The 20000-nt window shown below is 59.5% G+C and overlaps 2 long non-coding RNA genes across 3 annotated transcripts in view; both read right to left on the minus strand.

Moving 5' to 3' along the window:
* LOC147344617 (uncharacterized) overlaps nucleotides 1-3984 on the minus strand; it is a 26366-nt gene extending 22382 nt beyond the window's left edge. Inside the window, exon 1 of the long non-coding RNA XR_015155061.1 lies at nucleotides 3933-3984. This is a non-coding gene — a long non-coding RNA (uncharacterized LOC147344617). The remainder of the gene's footprint in view (nucleotides 1-3932) is intronic.
* An 8061-nt stretch (nucleotides 3985-12045) lies between these two features.
* Nucleotides 12046-20000, minus strand: part of LOC147344621 (uncharacterized) — a 26180-nt gene continuing 18225 nt past the window's right edge. Inside the window, exons 2-3 of one of the 2 annotated variants that reach the window (XR_015155063.1) lie at nucleotides 15299-15359; nucleotides 12046-15046 (exon numbers count right to left, since the gene is read on the minus strand). This is a non-coding gene — a long non-coding RNA (uncharacterized LOC147344621). Of the gene's footprint in view, nucleotides 15047-15298; nucleotides 18766-20000 lie in introns of those variants that run through there. The other variant, XR_015155062.1, reaches the window with a different exon arrangement.

The following is a 20000-nucleotide window of genomic DNA, read 5'->3' on the forward strand; positions in this document are numbered from 1 at the left end:
GGCCGGCTCGGCCCCAGACAGGGGAAGGGAGCGCGGGGCGGTCGCACGCGCGGGACGAGGAGGCGAGGCCGGCAACGGCGGGGAGGGGCCGGCAAGCACGCACGGCGGGGGCCGCGGGACAGGGCCGCGGGCGCCATCCAGGGACCACAAAGACACCGGGAACACGGCCGGGCCACCAGGAAAACCAGCGCGGGGTCCCACCGCCACCCACACACGAGGGCGGTCCCGCGACACGCCTGGGACGCCGACCGGTCCCGGCCAGCCCCAGAGCGGGCCCCCACGACCCGGCCCCGCCGCCAGGGCCGGCGAGCCGCCCGAACCCATCTTCCGCCATCCGTCCTCGACAGATCCGTCTTCCGATCTCAGTCCGCCACCCCGAGGCTCGACATCCTGGGGATCACGCTCTCGAGCGAGGCGGCCCCGACCGTGACCGCACGCCGCCACCGGCTGCGGCTCGTGGGGAGAGGACGGGCGCGATAGGCTCTCCCGCACCACAGCTGCGGGGCTGGGGAAGCCAGGGCCGACCGGACGTCGCGCCCCCAACACCTTCCCCCCTTTGCCCCAAGGCTCACCACACCGCGGGGGCCGACCGCGCGCACACGCGACGCACGCACGCTCCGGTCCCCCCCACCTGCCGGACGCCCGGCGGGGCCCAGCGGGACCCTCCCCCAACTCGAAGGGGGGAGGCGCGGGCCGCGGTAGGCAACGAGCGGCACACGGCCCCACCGCGGGGCCGGCGCACCCGCCCCGCCCCACCGCCCCCAGGGGGGCGGTGGGGGGCGGGATGTTCTGCCCACGCGCTCTTGGCAGCCTCCACGGCGGCCACTGCGCACTCGGGAGGGGCAGCAGCTGGGGGGTCCGATACCCCAAGGCTCCCTCTCGGATCGCTAGAGAAGGCTTTCTCACCGAGGGCTCGCCGCCCCTCACCCGGATCGTCTCTCTCCTTCGGGCCCACGGAGGCGCTCCACGAGCCACCAGTCCTCAGCTGGGGTGGGAGGGGTCTGCGGTACAGGTAGGCGGACCACCGACACAGGAGCGTCTGCGCGGCCGGGGCCAGCGCAGAGCCCCGCGTCCCGTCCCCTGCAAGGCCTCACCCGTCAGCCTCGACGACGAAGGGAACAGGCACGCCTCTCCTACCGCCTCGACCCCCCCCAAAAGAGAGCCCACTCACGGGACACACACACACCACCGCGGTGGGGACCCAAGGAGGACACCGGGGTTAAGGGAAACGACACCACCGCTCGGCCTCAGGCACCTGAGCGACGACCTGGAGCGCTCCAGGAGCACCACCGAGGATCCAACGAGGCACGCTCGCGCACCCACGCGGGGGGGGCACAGCGCAGCAGCGGTACAGCCCTCCCCACCGCGGGGAGGGCCGCTCGCGGGGCACACGCCGGGAAGGCGAAGCGAGAGCATCTGCTGTGTCAGAAGACCCACGGCCCCCACTGACGCCACCCGAGGCGGGGGACAGGAGACCGAAGGTCAGGGCCAGAGGCCGCAACCCAGCCCCCGCCTTCCTCCCCCTCCCCGACGGCCAGGGGGAAAAAGTCAGGCGAGGGGCCCCGCGGACAGACCGAGAAGAGCAGACACGTTCACCGGGAACACCTGTCCCTCGTCTGGCACGGCTTAGGCCCGGCCCGGGAGAGCACGACCACACCACATCGATCGGATGAGCCAAGGTGGAGCGGGGGGAAGGCACGGCGAGGACAGTCACCAGAGGGGCCCGCTTTAAGCCTCACCGGCAACCCCCGCCCCCCCACCTCGCCTCAGGCGAGAGCGGCCCACGACCCCAGGAGGTTCGAGAACGCCTGACACGTGGCACGGAGCCCACAGGGCGGGGGTCGCATCTCAGCCTTCACCGGGTGCCCGCAGCGGGGAGCGCACAGGGTAGAAGACCCACGGCGCCTCGCCCCGCCGCCCTCGGGTCGCCCAGAGACCGGAGGTGGCACCACGAGTCGGGTCAGCCAGACAACACCACACAGGAGCCGGCGCACAGGCCCAGGCGGGCGGCTCCAGCGGCAAGGGCCGAACCGGGGACCAGAGCTGGCGGCCCGAAGGCCCAGAGCCCCGCGTACATCCAGAGACCCAAAGTTTCCTCGGCGGCAGACACCGAAGCAGACCGTGTCAGCACTTACCTGGTGGTAAAAAAGGCCCATTAAGGGCGACGAAATGACAGCAGCCGACAGCGGGGCCCATCCACGACTCGCATGGAGGACCCCCGGAACCTTGGCCCGGCCACCTGTCCCCAGCGCTACCCCATAAACACCAGGCCCGGAGCTCTCGTGGCGGGGGGGAGGGCGGGGGGGGGGGGGGGGGAGTCATCTGGTCGACCGGGGGAAGGGGAGCAGGGGGAGGGGGCGCGCGATGGCCAAAGTGGGGGCGCGGACACCCACCAAGGGAGAGGGAGCTGGCCGGGGGCGCCCTCTCCCGCTTCGCCCACACGGGTAGGGGTACCGGTCCGTCGGAGTCTCCGAACGGGGATTTGGCTTCGATGAGCATCAAGAAACAAGAAGGAAGAACCGTCAGCGAGGCGCCTCCAACGAGACGAGCGGGCCCCGACCAGGGACCGCGCCCGGGCGGGACCCAGACCGTCCTAGATGGGGCACCCAGGACGGCCCGAGCCGGTCCCCACCTCCTGACCTGGGTTCAGGGAGGTGGGGAGGGGTGAGACAAAGTCGCATCCGACGACCGAGACCCACGAAGGCACGCTGAAGGGTCGGGCGCGCCCTCCCCGGCCACCCGCGGAAGCAGGGTCCGGTCCATCCACGTCTCCGGACCCATCGGGACTTTGAAAAAGAAACAGCATGTGTGCCAGGAGACGCCTCGGGCGACCGGACCCCACGGGTTGGGGGGGGGGGGGGGCGGCCGCACACGCGCCCGCCTCTCCCCGTCAACCCTCACGACTCCGGCGGGCGGGTCCCCACCTCCGGAGCGGGGCCGAGGGCGAAGCACACGCTCCTGAGGGCGGCCCAGGAGGAGTCCGGACCGCCGAGCCCGAGTCCAGGCGCTCCGGGCAGGGAAGACCCTCTCCCTGCCCACCGCGGCGGCCCGGCCCAGGGAGGGTCCGGCCGGTCCTTCTCCGCGGCCACAGGGGCACGGGGAGATGCTGGTCGACCCGGTCCGGCCACCGCAGAGCCCGGCCCTGGAGCGCCGCGACGATCACCCTCCTCAGAAACCTAGAGAACCAATCTCCGGCGACAGCAGGACGTCCCTAGGCCTCGGCGCCACCGGGACTGTCGCCGCCAGCATAGCCGGTGTCTGAGAGCTCTGCCTCGGGCCCGGCGGCTGAGTCACAACCCTCCTGAAGGGCTCGCCGAAGCTCCGGAGGGGGAGGGACAATATACAAGCGGCCGCCAGGTGGCTCCCGACAACCGGCTCGAACGTCCCGAGGACGGGTCGCTGTCGCCGGCCGCCGGGGACGCCGCAGCGCCGGCCGCCCAAACGCCCGAGCTCGGCCCGGAGCCTCCGCCGCCGAGCGACGCGACGCGACGCGACGCGACCCCGGCCGCAGAGGAAGGGAGAGGAGCCGGGAGATCTCTCCCCTGGAGGCTGCCACGAAAGAGCCGCGATCCCCCCCCCCCCCCGCCCCCCACGCGATTCCAGGGTGGTGGGGGGACATTCCACGGAGACGCGGGCGGGCGGCGGGGGCTCGGGGCGGGGTGGGCGGAGAGAGGGGGCACCAGTGACATCCCAGGAACCCCCGGCCCCCGGCCCCCCGAAAGAGGGGGGCGGGAGGGAGGGAGGGAGAAAAGGAGGGAAGGAGGGAGGGAGGGAGGGAGGGAGGGACCGGCAAAGCGAAACCAGGCAAGCGCTGCTGGGAGAACAAAGCCGGACTTTCGAAAGCAGACACGGACACAGACACACAAGCCTAGGAGTAAGAAAGGAAAAGAAGGAGACACTCGGACCCCCAAGAAGAGAAAACAAAACTCAACCTGGGTAGAGACACCGTGACAAAGTCCAGAGACGACACACACAAGCATGCGCGGGTGGGTGGGGAAAGTGCACTTGAGGTCAGGAGAACATGGATTTCAACACCACTGGCCACAAACAGCGGAAAGGCGGACGGCCTGGGAGGTCTGGGGTGGCAGGGCTGCGGGGGGTGGGGGGTGGGGGGTTGGGGGGTTGCGGGGAGGGTGTGGGGGGGTGGTATTGAGGGGCGTGCTGGTGAGGAGGACGGAGTCCATAGGGATCCACTAAATAAACCCCGGGTCCCGTGACAACAGCCACCTCAATGAATACATAACTTTTTCACGTAGCTCAGAAACGAAATGAGACAAAACCACCAGGCAGGAAAGTCAACTCGTGGAACTGTCCTGGCAGCTTAAAAGTCAGAGAGAGAGAGGAGAGGGAGAGGGAGAGGGAGAGGGAGAGGGAGAGGGAGAGGGAGAACGCATACACATGTGCGTATACACGTGTACATATGTATACGCACACGTCATCGCGTCTATATATACGTGCACGCAGGCGTATAAACACACACGTACGAAGGGCATGCTCACGTACACGCACGTGTCTGTGTGCGCACGTGTATGCCTAGGCGTTTCTAGTGTGCGTGTATGCTTGCGTGTATATACGCAGAGGCATCTATACACATATGTACACGGATAGACACAGGCGTGAACACACATGCTCACATGTGCAGAGACGTCGGGATACATAGGCACACACACACACATACACGCGGACGTGTCAACGCATCTAGATGCACGTATAGTGTGTATACGTGTGATGTCTGCGCACAGGTGTGGACGCACGTCTATGCGTACCCGTACGTGCATGCTTGCATAGACACACATATCTGCGTGTGTATGTGCACACGTGTATGTACACACGTATACATACGTACGGACGCATACGCAGACGTCTACAGAGAGCGTATGTACGTCCACACAGACGCACGCGAGAATCTGTGCCTACATACACACGTGTGTATGTATACGTAGACGTGCACGCATGTACGTATGTACAGGTGCCCGTGTGCATCTAGAGTGCCTATACACAGATCGATGTGCATAGATGCACACACATGTATACGCATACGCAAACGCGCGTGTGTATACGTACATGTACATGTGCATCAGTGTATGTGTGCATGTATACCCATGTGTCTGCGTGGATGTCTACGTGCGCGCGTGTGTGGTGTGTGTATCTATGGGTGTACATTCGTACATATATATACTCACAGACACACACGTACATACCCGGGCGGAAACACACATCCGTGTGTGTGTGTGTGTGTGTGTGTGTGTGTGTGTGTGTGTGTGTCTGTCTGTCTGTCTGTCTGTCTGTCTGTCTGTCCGGGGAAAGCACAAGCATATTGCAAAAGGGGCTTTTCTGTCCAACACCGATCAAGGCGTCAGACACCTCAACCTCCAAAAGGGAAACAACCCCCGATGAGCGAAGTGGGCAGGAGGCCCGAACAGACCCCTTCCTTCCAAAGAAAGGTGGAACAGGCAGACACCCAGAAGCACAAGGTAGAACACACATCCACGGCAGGGCTGGGCTGGGCTGGGCTGGGCTGAGCTGGGGCTCCTGGGGGTGGGGGCGGGCTCACGGAAGCACCCCACCCCGGGGCGTTTCCCTGGACAATGATCCTTCTCATTCGGAGGGGAAAGGCCCAGGAGCCGGGAATCGCAATCACGACAGCAAGTTCGAACCATCAGAGGACAGTGGCTCCTGATGGATCGAACGCGTTTTTTCTGCAGCTGAGAAAACTGTGGGCGGACTCAGAGAGATCAGATCTCATCCCCTGGCGCCTCACAGACAGAGAAACCACATCCCTAGGGAAAAGAGTCCTGCGATGTACACTCCCCCAAAGATTCCCCCATTCGACCCAACCCAGCAACTCCACAGGGTGCCCACGGAGGGAAGGGACAAAGAAGATACGGATGTGTGCATGTGTGGGATCGACCCCTATACCTAGGTCGACTTCCGTACACACATCATGATAGAACTCTGTCTGTGTGCCTATGCCTGGATCTATTCACGTGCACGCGTGCTCACGCGCATGCAGACAGACACACACACACACACACAGAGGAATGGGACTCAACCACCAGAAGGGAATGAAATCTCACAGTCTGCAGGAACCTGGAGAGACCTTTAGAGGGTATTATGCTACATGAAATACCTCAGATCAGTCGTTTCCATGCAGAACCTACCAAACCATACACGGTGAACAGAACAGAACCAAACAGAAACAGGCTCAGACATACTACAAAGGAACACACCGGGGCGGGGGGGGGGGGGGGGGGGGCGGGGGTGAGGAGAGAGTGAGTGAGTGCCCCTGGCGAGGGAGACAGACGAAGTGGTGCAACCTTCCACTTATGAAATACATGAGTCACGGGCACGTCATCACACCAAATGTCATTTGCCGTGACACCAGGTGGTGACGGACAGTCACTAACTAGATGTATCCTGGTGATGGCTGTGTCATGTGCTACACTAAAACATCGTCTGTACAGCTGAAAATTAAAGGGGGGAACGACCCCCCCCCCCAAAGAAAAAGGAAAGGAAGAAGGAAGGAAGGAAGGAAGGAAGGAAGGAAGGAAGGAAGGAAAGAAGGCAAAAGTAAACGTTGGCAGTCAGTTAGACGTCCGTTTGAGAAGAGTGGGACTTGTGTGTGTGTGGGGGGGGGGGGGGGAGAAACTAGGGTGAGGAGGAGGAGGAGGAGGAGGAGCAGGAGGAGGAGAAAGAAAAGGACCCGATTGCCTTGAGGGGGAGGAGGAGATGAAAGATCCCAAGAGTGGACAGGACGGTCAGGTGAGTGCCATAGGGAAAGGAAACGAAGCCAAGCAACCGAACACACTCCCAACGGTGGTTTTGTTCAGTCCAAGATCAAGATGGGGACAGCACGGTGTCCTCCAGCACACAGCGACACACAGGCCGCACTCGGCAGGGGGAGTTGGGGATAACCCTGAACGCCGAAGCGGACAAAAGAAGCCGTCACGTTCATCCATGGCTGAAAAGTACCATGGTCCCACGACATTCCAAACTCCTCTCAAACCATTGAAAGACTCTCTCCCTCACTCGCCGTTCAAAATGTAGAGAACAGGAAAGGAGCGAAACGATGGTGGGTGGCTGGCTGGCTGGCTGGATTTCCGTGATGGTGTGATTAGGGAACACATGGACAGAAAAGCATCCGATTCACTTGTGTAAAGAATCTCTCTTGCCTTCTCGGCCTGGTGTCTTTCCTCTGTCTGGATGATTCCCCTCCCCCACCCCACCCCCCCACTCCCAGCTTGAAGATCAGCCTCCAAAACGAAGCCCTTTGTGCTCTCCAGGTCCCGCCGCCACGATCTCTTTGGAGCGCCCTTCCGAAGGGGAACGTTTTCATCCACGTCATCGCCCTGAGACAGCTTCAGCCTGTCCCTCCCCCCCCCCCCACCCACCCCCCCCCCCACTCCACCCCAAGCCCCCCGCCCACCCCCCCCCCTCTCCCTCCTGCTCCTCTTCCCCCTCCTCTGAACTGTCGAGCTCCCCTCGCGCTGGCCTCTCACCCCACACGGTGGCAGTGTTGGCCTAGGTATGCTCAGGTGTCTCCTAACCGCATCCGAGTGGACTTGCACTGTTTCTCAGCTGCGTCGTTCAGGGACCATGTTTTTCCTGGCCTTTTCCGCGGGTGGGGGAGACCCGGACGGGCCGGGGCCAGGCGGGGTGGGGGAGCCTGCGTGTGGGGGGAAGGGTGGGGGCAGAGAGGAGGAGGAGGAGGAGGAGGAGGAGGAACAGGAACACAGCTCCCCAGCGCCAGTGTGTGCCTGCGGCCTGGAAAAGAGATCACGCACCAGGCTGGCTCCGAAAAGGGGATCGATCGGTCAGGAGACCGGGCACGTTTGTGCTTCGCAGAGTCCCTGCAGATCGGACAGGCAGTGGCAAGTGTGGGGCTTCCCACACTTAGAACTGTTCACCCATCGTGGACACAGGCGTCTGGCACACCGGGGGTTAGGCTCTCGGTGCGATCGATGTCCACAAGCCGTAGCCACTGAAACGTGTGCACCCTGGAGCCGCCGCCGCCGTGCAGAGGGAGATCTCATCCGGCTCCGCGGGTCCTTCCCGTGAGTAGGCCGGGATCTCAGGAAGCACAGACATCCAGAGCATTGAGTGAACCTGACCGTCACGCTTTCCGAGTCCAAGTGAACCCGAAGGGAGGGTCCCTCACGTGTGGGTTTGTCTCTCCATCGGAGGCATCCTCTCTTGGAGCCGATTAGGGTGCCGCGGGCCCCGTGGAGCAGAGAGGACAGAGAGTTCCCTTCGGTCCCCTGCTCCTCCCACGGGCGCGCACGGGCACGCTCCCCAACGGTCCTAGGAACATCCTGCCCCAGAGGAGCGTGCCGGCCGGCCACAGCCCACCTACAACGGAGGCGTCCGTGTCCGTCCGTGTCCGTCATCCTCGTCCAGAGTCCCCCGTCTGCCTGCCCTCGCCTTCACGCCTGGCACTGTCCGTCCATTCTGTAGGTTCATATCGAACCTGCCCGGAGCCCGGCGGCATCTTCCCGGATCAGGGATCGATCGAAAACACCCTGTCCCCTGCCTCATCGGCAGGTGGATTCTTCACCACTGGACCACCAGGCAGGGAAGTCCCTTCACAGCCTTCTAAACTCATCTACCCCGAAACAGTCCACGTCGTCCTCCAACTCATTGGACCATCACGACTGAAATGAAGGAAAATATGTGCGTTCGAGAATGTCTTCACTCCTCAGTGCTTCTTGCTTTAGAACCACCAAGGCATCTCTCTCTCTCTCTCTCTCTCTCTCTCTCTCTCTCTCTCTCTCTCTCACACACACACACACACACACACACACACACACACACACACACGAACAGAGGTGGGCTCATAGTCCAAAAGAAACCAACGTTTGTGTGTATCCATCCCACTTGCTGTGGCTGTCGTGCCGTCGCTCATCAAAGAAGCTGATCTGATACGGAATCCGATGTCTTCTTCTCTAGGACACGTCGAGAGGCAGCAAGCGTGCCGGTGTGTGAGCACCGAAGGTCAACCCGGCATGATGGAGCCCGGCCAGGTGTGTGCTCAGAGGCCCACCTAGATTCGAACTCCAGTTCCCGGAGGGGAGCGGTGGGAACAGGAGTGTGGACTGCGAGTCCAATCCTCACCTTACAAAAAGGCAAAATCATCCCCTTCCTCCCTTATCGGCGTCTGCACGGCTCCTCCTGGACTCAGGGATCCCATCGAAAGGACGTCCAGGTTGTGTCCTTCTCCCTGGCCCGATCGTTTCGAACCTCTCCAAGAAAAAGCGGTGACGTCAAGAGATCCGTCTTGAGTTCGGGACTGGGGCTTCCCCGGGGGCCCCGTGGTCAACGATCCCGTGCCCATGCAGGAGACGTGGGTTTCGCCCCCGGTCCGGGAAGAGCCCACACGCTACCCATACGCCTCGGTGATGGAGTCTGTGCTCCAGATCCTGGCCGCTGCGAGTGTTGAGCCCACACCCAGCAGCCACTGAAGCCCACGTGCCCCGGCGCCCCTGCCCCCCAAGAGGAACCACAGCCACGAGAAGCCCAGACACACGACCGTAGAGCGACCCCCTCTCTCCACAGAGAGAGAACAGCTTGCACGGCCACGAAGACACACAGAGCACGCCCCCACAGACATCAAATACGTCCAATGATCGTCGAGCGAGACGGCCTGCCTGAGACCGGACGCGAGCGGCCAATACCTAGTCCCGTCACTCGGGAAGCTCCCTGAATCTTCTGTCGATACACATAAAGAAACCCTAGCTCACTGTGCCATGGGCAGCGCGGGGAGCTCTCCGTACAGTGCTGAGAGCACCGTGGAGACGTGACCCGTGGGCACCGTGAGCGTGACTGTTCTCACGAAGTCCCTCACAGTCCGGGCCCTGGAGATCGGCCCACGCGGACCTGCAGGCGATGGTCGGCCATCCCTCTCGGCTCCCTGCGCGCTCACGGGTCCAGGTGTGCCGTGCCCCCAGCATCCGCTCGCATCTTCTCGGCCTGTCTCCCCCGTGCCGCTCCACTGACTTGGAATCCTTCTCCCCTCTCGTCTCGTCTGACACGTTTTCTTTCCTGTTCGACCATGTCTGGCTCCCCGGGCACCACTTCCCGTCGTTCTTCTCGTCTCACCGCCCTCGTCTCGTGGAAATCATTCTCTGGGTCTCCGCTCTGTTCCCTAAGGACTCTGTCATCCCTCCACTCATCTGGGGATCGACTGGCACCTAGGCAACCCCGGTCCGTGACAACCGTGGTTCCGTGTCTATCGAATGACATGCCGACCGCAGGGGGCTCGTGGACGCGTACGAGCCGTGGAAAGCTGGCACCGGGGAATCATCCCGAGGACACACCCTCCGGTTCCACGGTGCTCACGGGAGCGTTTGGGTCGTCGTCGTCGTCGTCGCCGTATTCCCTAAGACGTACGCAGTCGCGTGGATTCAAACGGCGTCTATTGGGAAAGCACGGATCGCTCCCCGGATCACCGGAGAAGGCCACGGCAACCCACTCCAGTCCTCTCGCCTGGAAACTCCCATGGGCGGAGGAGCCCGGTAGGCCACGGTCCACGGGGTCGGGAAGAGTCGAACACGACCGAGCGGCTTCCCTTTCCCTTTTCCCTTCCACGCATCGGAGAAGGCCGTGGCAACCCACTCCAGTGTTCTCGCCTGGAGAATCCCAGGGACAGGGGGGGAGCCTGGCGGGCTGCCGGCTGTGGGGTCGCACAGAGTCGGACACGACGGAAGCGACTTAGCGGCAGCCGCAGCAGCAGCAACCGGATCACCTCAGAAGGACTTAGACACGAGTCTCGGTGGAGAGAGGATGGATCCTGCCAACCATCTCACTTCTGGGTAGACCTCGAAAGAAAATAAAACCTGAAACTCGCAGAGAGAGGCCTGCACCCCCAGGTCCATCGCAGCATCCATTCACAAGAGTCAAGATGGGGACCCAGCCCAAGTGTCCATCAAAGGAAGACTAGATCAAGAAGATACACGATCCAGGTAGAGATCGATCGATAGGGAGATCTAGGTGTCCCAGGTAGCCCCAGGAATGAACACAGTCTTACATCGTGATCGCATGGATGGGACTTAGGGAGTGATGCCCAATGAAGAAGTCAGGTAGAGAAAGAAAAAGAGTTTCTCCTGTCACTGACATGCCATGCAAGGCCACCTAAAACAATGAAAACGATCATCACAGAGCGGCCGGGGGAGGGAGACATGGGAAGATGCCGATGTAACGGCGGGCGGGGGAACTTCACGGATAAGGTACATATATACTGTCTACGTCACAAAGAGCACGGTGATTCTAAAGAATAGTATTGGTATTATCGTCGTCTCATATTCGGAGAAGGCAACGGCACCCCACTCCAGTCCTCTTGCCCGGAAAATCCCGTGGACGGAGGAGCCCGGTAGGAGCCCGGTAGGCCGCAGTCCACGTTGTCGCACAGAGTCGGACACGACGGAGCGACTTCCCTTCCCGTTTTCCCTTTCACGCCTTGGAGAAGGACATGGCAACCCACCGCAGTGTTCTTGCCTGGAGAACCCCAGGGACGGGGGTGCCCGGCGGGCTACCGTCTACGGGGTCGCACAGATTCGGACACGACGGAAGCGACGCAGCAGCAGCAGCAGCAGCAGCATTATCCTATTCGAAAGTCGCCATGACCGTGGACATGACGCATTCACTTCCCGTACAATGGAAGAAGGACACGGCAACCCACTCCAGTAGTCTTGCCTGGAAAATTCCATGGACGGAGGAGCCTGGTAGGCTACAGTCCGTGGGGTCGCAAAGAGTCCAGCACGACTGAGTGACTTCACTTTCTTTCGCATACAGTCATGGCATGTATGGGTTGTGGTCAAGCTATGAGCTACCGCTTGGGTGGTCATGAATGATTCTTTTGCAACAGACAGGTGCATCAAGTCACCACTCTGTACACGTTAGAACAGAGGATGTTGTATGTCCTTAACGAAGAACATTCTATTTCAATACACCGGGACATGACACACATAACATCACCTAGTTTTATTATCTTTCAATGAATGGTCAGTATTGGCTGCACGCCAAAAAAAAAAAAAAAAAAAAGGAAAGAAAGAAAAAAGAAAAGAAAGCTTTATTGTGTGTGTGGGGGGGGTGGGGGGTGGGGGGGGGGAGGGTCTTAGATATTGCCATGCAGGGACACAGATTTCAATAAAACCCAGGGAATGTTCCACAGGAAAGAGTCAGGGGCCTAGAAAGCTGAACCTCGTGAGGTTGTCAAGCCAGCTGAGAGCAATTAGGATTTGCTGTCATGCAACAAGGGACATGTTTCTTCTTCCAGGGTAGACGGTCACAAGGTATTTAGGGAAAGGGGAGGGTGTGAGAGGTATCTTGAATTTCGGGAACACTGTTTCCTTAGATGATCTGGAGGCCTCTGGGACCCAGTCAGTGCTCCAAGTGGACATTCCATCCAGACTGAGACACACGGACCTCTTCCTCGATGGCCTCCCCTCTCTATTTGGGGGAGCTCTCTCGGCCACGCTGATTCCACTTGGATGTGTCTTTCCCACGTCACACCCTTTGGCATTCAAAGATATCCTTCCATCGTTTTCTAAAGAGACCCGGTGTATGTATCTTTGGAGCGATGATGAGCATCAGACACGATCCCTCTCCGTGGCGCGGTTTCGGGCACGACACACCAAGACGGGGACACATACATTCCACGTCCCGCTCGGCCATCGAGAGAGGCCGTGTACGGCACGTGATGCCACGGGACCGGTGAGGTCCTCGGGTTCAGCCCTCCCTCGACTTGGCTGTGGTCTTTGGTTTTGTTCTGTTCCGTGTGTGCTTTCTGACCCACGTGATCTCTCCGGATAGGGCACCCCATCCAAGCTCAAACCCATCGAGTCTGTGTGACTCCTATTCACGCATCAGGTGGGGATATCGACGCCCTCCACGTGGATCCATCACAATCGCCGTTCTGGGTTCAGGAGGATCCTGTTGTGTGTTCTGGGCGCGCTACGTGCTGTCCGTGTGAACTGTGGAATGAGGTTCGTGACATTGAACAGGAGACAGGGATCAAGACCATCCCCATGGAAAAGAAATGCCACAAAGCAAAATGGCTGTCTGGGGAGGCCTTACACATAGCTGTGAGGAGAAGAGAAGCGAAAACAGAGGAGAAAAGGAAAGATACACACATCTGAATGCAGAGTTCCAAAGAATAGCAAGAAGAGATAAGAAAGCCTTCTTCAGCGATCAATGCAAAGACATAGAGGAAAAGCACAGAATGGGATAGACTAGGGATCTCTTCCAGAAACTCAGAGATACCAAAGGAACATTTCATGCAAAGATGGGCTCGATACAGGACAGAAATGGTATGGACCCAACAGAAGCAGAAGATATTCAGAAGAGATGGCAAGAATACACAGAAGACCCTTACAAAAACGATCTTCACGACCCAGATAATCACGATGGTGTGATCCCTGACCTAGAGCCAGACATCCTGGAATGTGAAGTCAAGTGGGCCTTAGAAAGCATCACTACGAACAAAGCTAGTGGAGGTGATGGAATGCCAGTGGAGCTCTTCCAAATCCTGAAAGATGATGCGGTGAAAGTGCTGCACTCAATATGCCAGCACATTTGGAAAACTCAGCAGTGGCCACAGGACTGGAAAAGGTCCGTTTTCATTCCGATCCCAAAGAAAGGCAATGCCAAAGAATGCTCACACGACCGCACACTTGCACTCATCTCACACGCTAGTAGAGTCATGCTCAAAATTCTCCAAGCCAGGCTTCAGCAATATGTGCACCGTGAACTTCCTGATGTGCAAGCTGGTTTTCGAAAAGGCAGAGGAACCAGAGATCCGATTGCCAACCTCCGCTGGATCATGGGAAAAGCAAGAGAGTTCCAGAAAAGCATCTATTTCTGCTTTCTTGACTATGCCAAAGCCTTTGACGGTGTGGATCACAGTAAACTGTGGAAAATTCTGGAAGAGATGGGAATACCAGACCACCTGACCTGCCTCTTGAGAAATCTGTACGCAGGTCAGGAAGCAACAGTTCGAACTGGACATGGAACCACAGACTGGTTCCAAATAGGAAAAGGAGCTCGTCAAGGCTGTCTATCGTCACCCTGTGTATTTAACTTATACGCAGAGAACATCATGAGAAACGCTGGACTGGAAGACACACACGCTGGAACCAAGATTGCCGGGAGAACTATCAATCACCTCGGATGTGCAGATGACACCACCCTCATGGCAGAAAGTGAAGAGGAACTCAAGAGCCTCTTGATGACAGTGAAAGAGGAGAGTGAAAAAGTGGGCTTAAAGCTCCACATTCAGAAAACGAAGATCACGGCATCCGGTCCCATCACTTCATGGGAAATAGATGGGGAACCAGTGGACACGGTGTCAGACTTTATTTTTCTGGGCTCCAAAATCACTGCAGATGGTGACTGCAGCCATGAACTTAAAAGACGCTTACTCCTTGGAAGGAAAGTGATGACCCACCTAGATAGCATATTCCAAAGCAGAGACATTCCTTTGCCAACAAAGGTTCGTCCAGTCAAGGCTACGGTTTTTCCTGTGGTCATGTATGGATGTGAGCGTTGGACCGCGAAGAAGGCTGAGCGCCGAAAGAATGGATGCTTTTGAGAGAATGGTGGTGTTGGAGAAGACTCCTGAGGGTCCCTTGGACCGCAAGGAGATCCAACCAGTCCATTCTGAAGGCGACCAACCCAGGGATTTCTTCGGAAGGACTGATGCGAAAGCTGAAACTCCAGTCCTTTGGCCACCTCATGCGAAGAGTTGACTCATTGGAAAAGACTCTGATGCTGGGAGGGATTGGGGGCAGGAGGAGAAGGGGACGACAGAGGAGGAGATGGCTGGATGGCATCACTGACTCCATGGACGTGAGTCTCAGTGAACTCCGGGAGTTGGTGATGGACAGGGAGGCCTGGCGTGCCGCGCTTCATGGGGTCGCCAAGAGTCGGACACGACTGAGCGACTGATCTGATCTGATCTGATCTGATGTGCTGTCCGTGATCTCACGTGCCTTTCGGGCATGGGTGATGGAGACGGACACCAAGCGGCAGGGCGGCCATCTGGCATCTCGGCCTAGAGCGGTTTCACAAGTGACATCTCAGAACCGGGGCTGAGACAGCCATCCCTCCCCGGGCCCCCCTCGGTGGCCGGGATGGGGGTGGGGTGGGGGAGTGTGAGGTTAGGGAGACGGGAGTGGGGGGGCTGGGCTAAGGGTCGGGGTCGGGGGGGGGGGGGGCGGGGGGGGGGGCGGCGCGCGAGGCGAGGGGACCGTCCCAGTCCCCCTGAGAAGTGAAGGCAGGTTCCGTCCCCCTGAGAACTTCCTGCCTTCAGGCGTGTGAGAGGCGTAGGTTTCTCTCCAATCCACGGCCACGCATCATTTTCCGCCCTGTTCAAAAACACAGACAAAAAACGTATTTGTTTATCTCGGCTTGTTTTCTGGCCGAGGCCAAAGACCTCTTCAAGCGTGTCCAAAGGGTCTGACAGGATGGGAGGGTGCAGGTCAATCCATGTGTCAAGAGATCCAGAGAACCTGTCACAACTGTGACTCGGGCGTTTTTCAGAAACAGGCCCATCTGGATGTATTCCCTGGACAGGAGTCACCCCAGAAGTTTCCTTGAAGGGATCGAGTTGCAGGAGTCGGGGTCGTGGCCCCGCCGCCGCCGCCAAAGGGCCCCCTCAGCCCGGCAGGCCGGCAGGCCGGCAGGCCAGCAGGCCCTGCAGGCAGGGGCTATTGTCTGTGGGCCCCACCCCCACCTTCCCCCACCCTCCCCCTGCAGGGCCTTGCCGGATAGCTTCATTCAAATGCAGAAAGCTTTCCAGTCAAGTCAGAGCCTCTGACTTCGCCTCGAGCTTCTCTCTATTGAATGGTGATCCGCCCCACCCAGCCATTCCATGTCTCCACCTTGAGACGGCCCCTTCGGCACCGCGCGGAGGAAGGGGGCTGGGGGGTGGGGAGGGAGGCCGAGGGACAGATTCGCCTCGTGTCAGGCCAAAGGAGTCTCCTCCTTTTGGTAACCCAGGAAACCCCGCTCACGCGTGTGAGGATCACGGACGTGCGTGGAAACAGCCACCGTCCCTTGACATCTTCCCCTCCGTGGGAGGAGGTTTTCCTCCCTGCCTGCCTTCAGAGGGACAGAAAAGGAGGGAGGGGCAGAGCGTTCCTCTGGCGCTGGCCGGCTCTTAAGTCACTTGACTCCAAAACACTCCACAGGGCACGGAGGTTCACGTGCAGTGGGGTGGGGTGGGGTGGGGTGGGGTGGGGTGGGGACGGCGGCCTACTCCGGACCCCACCAGTTTTCCCTCCTCTTGACACTTGCCTGGAACCCATGAAAAGCTGAGCTGGTGACTGTGTGTGTGAGTGCGTGCATGTACGCGTGTACATGAGAGACGGCGCGTGTGCGTGTGCGTGTGCGTGTGCGTGTGCATGGACGTGAGAGAAAAAGAAAGGAAAAAAAAAAAAATCCAGAAGGAAGGAAGGAAGGAAGGAAGGAGGGAAGGAGGAGGGAGGGACGAAATAGGTTAGTTCGTAGGGGCCTCCGTGTCATGGCAAGAGTTTCTGAGCACAGATCCTCCGTTCAGGGAAACAGTGATCGTATCTCCTCTCAGGAGGCCGTGATGTCGATGGACGGGTGCGGGAAAGCAGGCCTGGGGTGCAAGCCATCAGGTTTTGTGTGTGTGTGTGTGTGTGTTTTCCCTCAGAGGCACTTGTAGGGAAACCAAGGAAACACACAGGTTCATCCCTGGAGCGGATTCGAGAAACCAGTCGGCAGAGGGAGAGGCAGTCTAGGAGGCTGATTTTTAGACGTCAGGGTCGGGCCCTGGAGCGGGTTGCCATGTCCTTCTCCAGGAGGCCTTCCTGGCCCGGGGATGGAACCCGGGTCTCCTGCATCGCAGGCAGACTCTTGACCGTGTGAGCCACCAGGGAAGCTCCGTCAGAAACATTCACCAAGTCCTCTAGCTTCCATCCGCAGGGCTTCAGGCACAGGGCCTTTTGAGTTCTCCGTCAGAAGGGCAAGAGAACATGGGACGTTGGTCCCTCCCCCCCGAGAGAGGGTTGTTTGATAACGGAGGCAGCTCGGAACACTTCAGGCTCCAGTCCCCCTCTCGGGTGAAGAACCACACGCAAAGCAACACACACACACACACACACACACACACACACACACACACACACACACATATATAGGACACGACTCTCCTATCCGGAAGTGTGTACCCCCGTTTCACGGAAACATCCTCTGGGCCCCTAAGGAACGTGTGGCAATCACTCTGGCCAAGGAGATAAGAATCCTCCACGGAGAGTTTCTGAAGTCTGGAAGGACCAGGTCGAGAGAAAAAGAGAGACGATTCCCTTCTGCTGAGAGGGGTGCTGTATGAAGCGACCAAGGGGATGTCCATCTTTCCAAATTCCCATTTTAAACCTCGTGTCCTTTTCGGTCCTTTGTTTTTCCCTTTGTATCTGGAAAGCAACAGGTGGAACGGTAGGTCCTTTCATTATTTTCTTTCTTTCTTTCTCTCTTTCTTTCTTTCTTTCTTTCTTTTTCCTGCCTGCCTGCCTGCCTGCCTGCCTGTCCGCCCGCCCGTCCCTCCATCTGTCTTCTCTCTGTCTCTCTCGCTTTTCACTCAGGTTAGGGAATTAAAAAAAAAAAAAAAAAAAAAAAAAAAAGAGGACTCTGTATTTCTGCAGGTCAGGAAGCAACAGTGAAAACTAGACGTAGAACCCAACAGGCTGGTTCCAAATAAGGGAAAGGAGTCCATCAAGGCTGTCTATCGTCACCCTGCTTATTGAATGTACACGCTGAGTACACATCATGAGGAGCGCTGGGCTGGATGAAGCACAAGCTGGAATGAAGATGGCCGGGAGACATATCCATCCCCTCAGATATGCACACGACAGCACCCTCACGGCAGAAATGAAGCCCAGGGTGGGTTTCCAAAGTCGTGTTCGTTTCAGGTGTTCAGTCTTTTCCCTTGGAGAGGTTCATGCAACATCATACGTCTACTTTCCCGTGCTGGCATAGTATATAGTAGGTGCTTGTGGATTCTTTGGATGTACAGTTTATGTGTCCATGTGCAACCAGCCCTCCTAAGTGGACCGTCCTGCCCTTCCTCCCCCCGCCCCATCCCCCCCCCCCCATCCCCCCATCCTCTTTTCCTCAAGAAGTCAGGCATCCACTTCAGCCTCCTGTTCCTCAGTTCATCCAACCCCATGGAGGAAGTCATTCCTCCAGTTTTTCCATCGGTTCTCTACACCTCGCCTGATGGTGGCGGGTGACTGGAAGACTGACAGTTCTGAAGAACTTTGCAAGAGCTTTGGGTGAAGCGTGTCCATCAGTAAAGACCATGGAAGGTATGCCCCACGTGGCAAACACCATTGCTTTGAGTTGTGGTCGGTTTGCCTGGCTTCAGTGAGGGACGGAAGGGAGGCTTCCACCTTCCACAGAGAAAGCTATCCCTAGCGTACCAAGGACGTTTGACAACCCCCCGCCACCCCAGGTTACAGGCGCGACAGGTCAGACTGTAGCAATCATCATGTCCAGGGTGTATGTACAACAGGCAGACTCATCTTAAAGGCACTCTGTCCTGTGAAGGTGGAGGGAGGGGAGCGAGAGGCAGAGGGACGACGACAGAGGAAGGAAGGAGAAAAAGAGGGGACAGGAACACACAGAGTGGGGCGGGGTGGGGGGGGGGGTGAGGCATGTGTGGCGTGTCTGTGACATGCCCAGGTGGTGTTGCGTGGGTGGAGAGTGTGCGGCCCTGTGTGTGTGTGTGTGTGTGTGTGTGTGTGTGTGTGTGTGTATGGGGGGGGGGGGGTAGGTGTGTGGTGTGAGTGTGTTGTGTATAGCTGCCACGGGGGGCCGTGTGGGCGGCATGGGTGTGTGCGTGTGGCGTCCGCCTGTGGGTGCGGGGGCAGAGACAGAGGCCGAGAGACACAGCCAGGCAAAGGACAACGCAGTGTGTGTGTTGGGGGGGCGGGGAGGGGGTGGTGGGGGTGGGTGGTGTGTGGCCGGTGTGAAGGGCCCTGCGTGTGTGTGGGCGGGCTGTGTGTGTGGTGTGGGCGGCATGGGTGTGTGCGTGTGGCGTGCGCCTGTGGATGCGGGTCTGGGGGGGCGGGGTCAGAGACAGAGGCCAAGAGACACAGCCAGGCAAAGGACAACAAAGTGTGTGGGGGGGGGGGGGGGGGGCGGGGCGGGGCCGGGGGGGGGAGGTGTGTGTGTGTGTGGCCAGGTGGGGGGGAGGTGTGTGTGGTGTGGGGGTGGCGGGGCGGGGTGTGAGAGTGTGTGTGTGTGTGTGTGCGCGCGCGCGTGCGTGTGGGCATGCATGTGGTGTGTGGGCAGAGGCAGAGCGTCACATCCAGGCATAGGACAACGCTGTGTGTGTGTGTGTGTGTGTGTGTGTGTGTGTGCGCGCGCGTGGGCGTGCGTATGTGTGTGGTGTGGGCCGGGTGTCTGTGTGTTGGGGGGGGGGGGCGAGGCAGTGTGTGGCGTTGTGGCATGCTCAGGTGGTAGTGCGTGGGTGGTGTGTGTGGCCGTGTGAGTGTTTTGGGGTGGGGGTGGGGGGTTGGTGTGTGGTGTGGGTTTGTTGTGTATAGGTGCCACGAGGGCGCGTGTGGGCCGCATGGGTGTGTGCGTGTGGGGTGCGCCTGTGGGTGCGGGGCGGCAGAGACAGAGGCCGAGAGAGACAGCCAGGCAAAGGACAACGCTGTGTGTGTGTGTGGGGGCGTGTGGGTGTGGTGTGAAGGGCCCTGCGTGTGGGCGGGGTGTGTGTGTGTGGTGTGGGCGGCATGGGTGTGTGTGTGTGGCGTGCACCTGTGGGTGCAGGGGCAGAGACAGAGGCCGAGAGACACAGCCAGGCAAAGGACAACAAAGTGTGTGTGTGGGGGCGGGGGGCGGGGCGGGGGAGGTGTGTGTGGTGTGGGGTGGCGGGGCGGGGTGTGAGAGTGTGTGTGTGTGTGCGCGCGCGCGCGTGCGTGTGGGCATGCATGTGGTGTGTGGGCAGAGGCAGAGCGTCACAGCCAGGCAAAGGA

This window comes from Bos grunniens, chromosome 25 (genome assembly GCF_055505025.1).
Source record: "Bos grunniens cultivar Pamir isolate PY7600 chromosome 25, Bosgru_T2T1.0, whole genome shotgun sequence".
Taxonomy (NCBI): domain Eukaryota; kingdom Metazoa; phylum Chordata; class Mammalia; order Artiodactyla; family Bovidae; genus Bos; species Bos grunniens.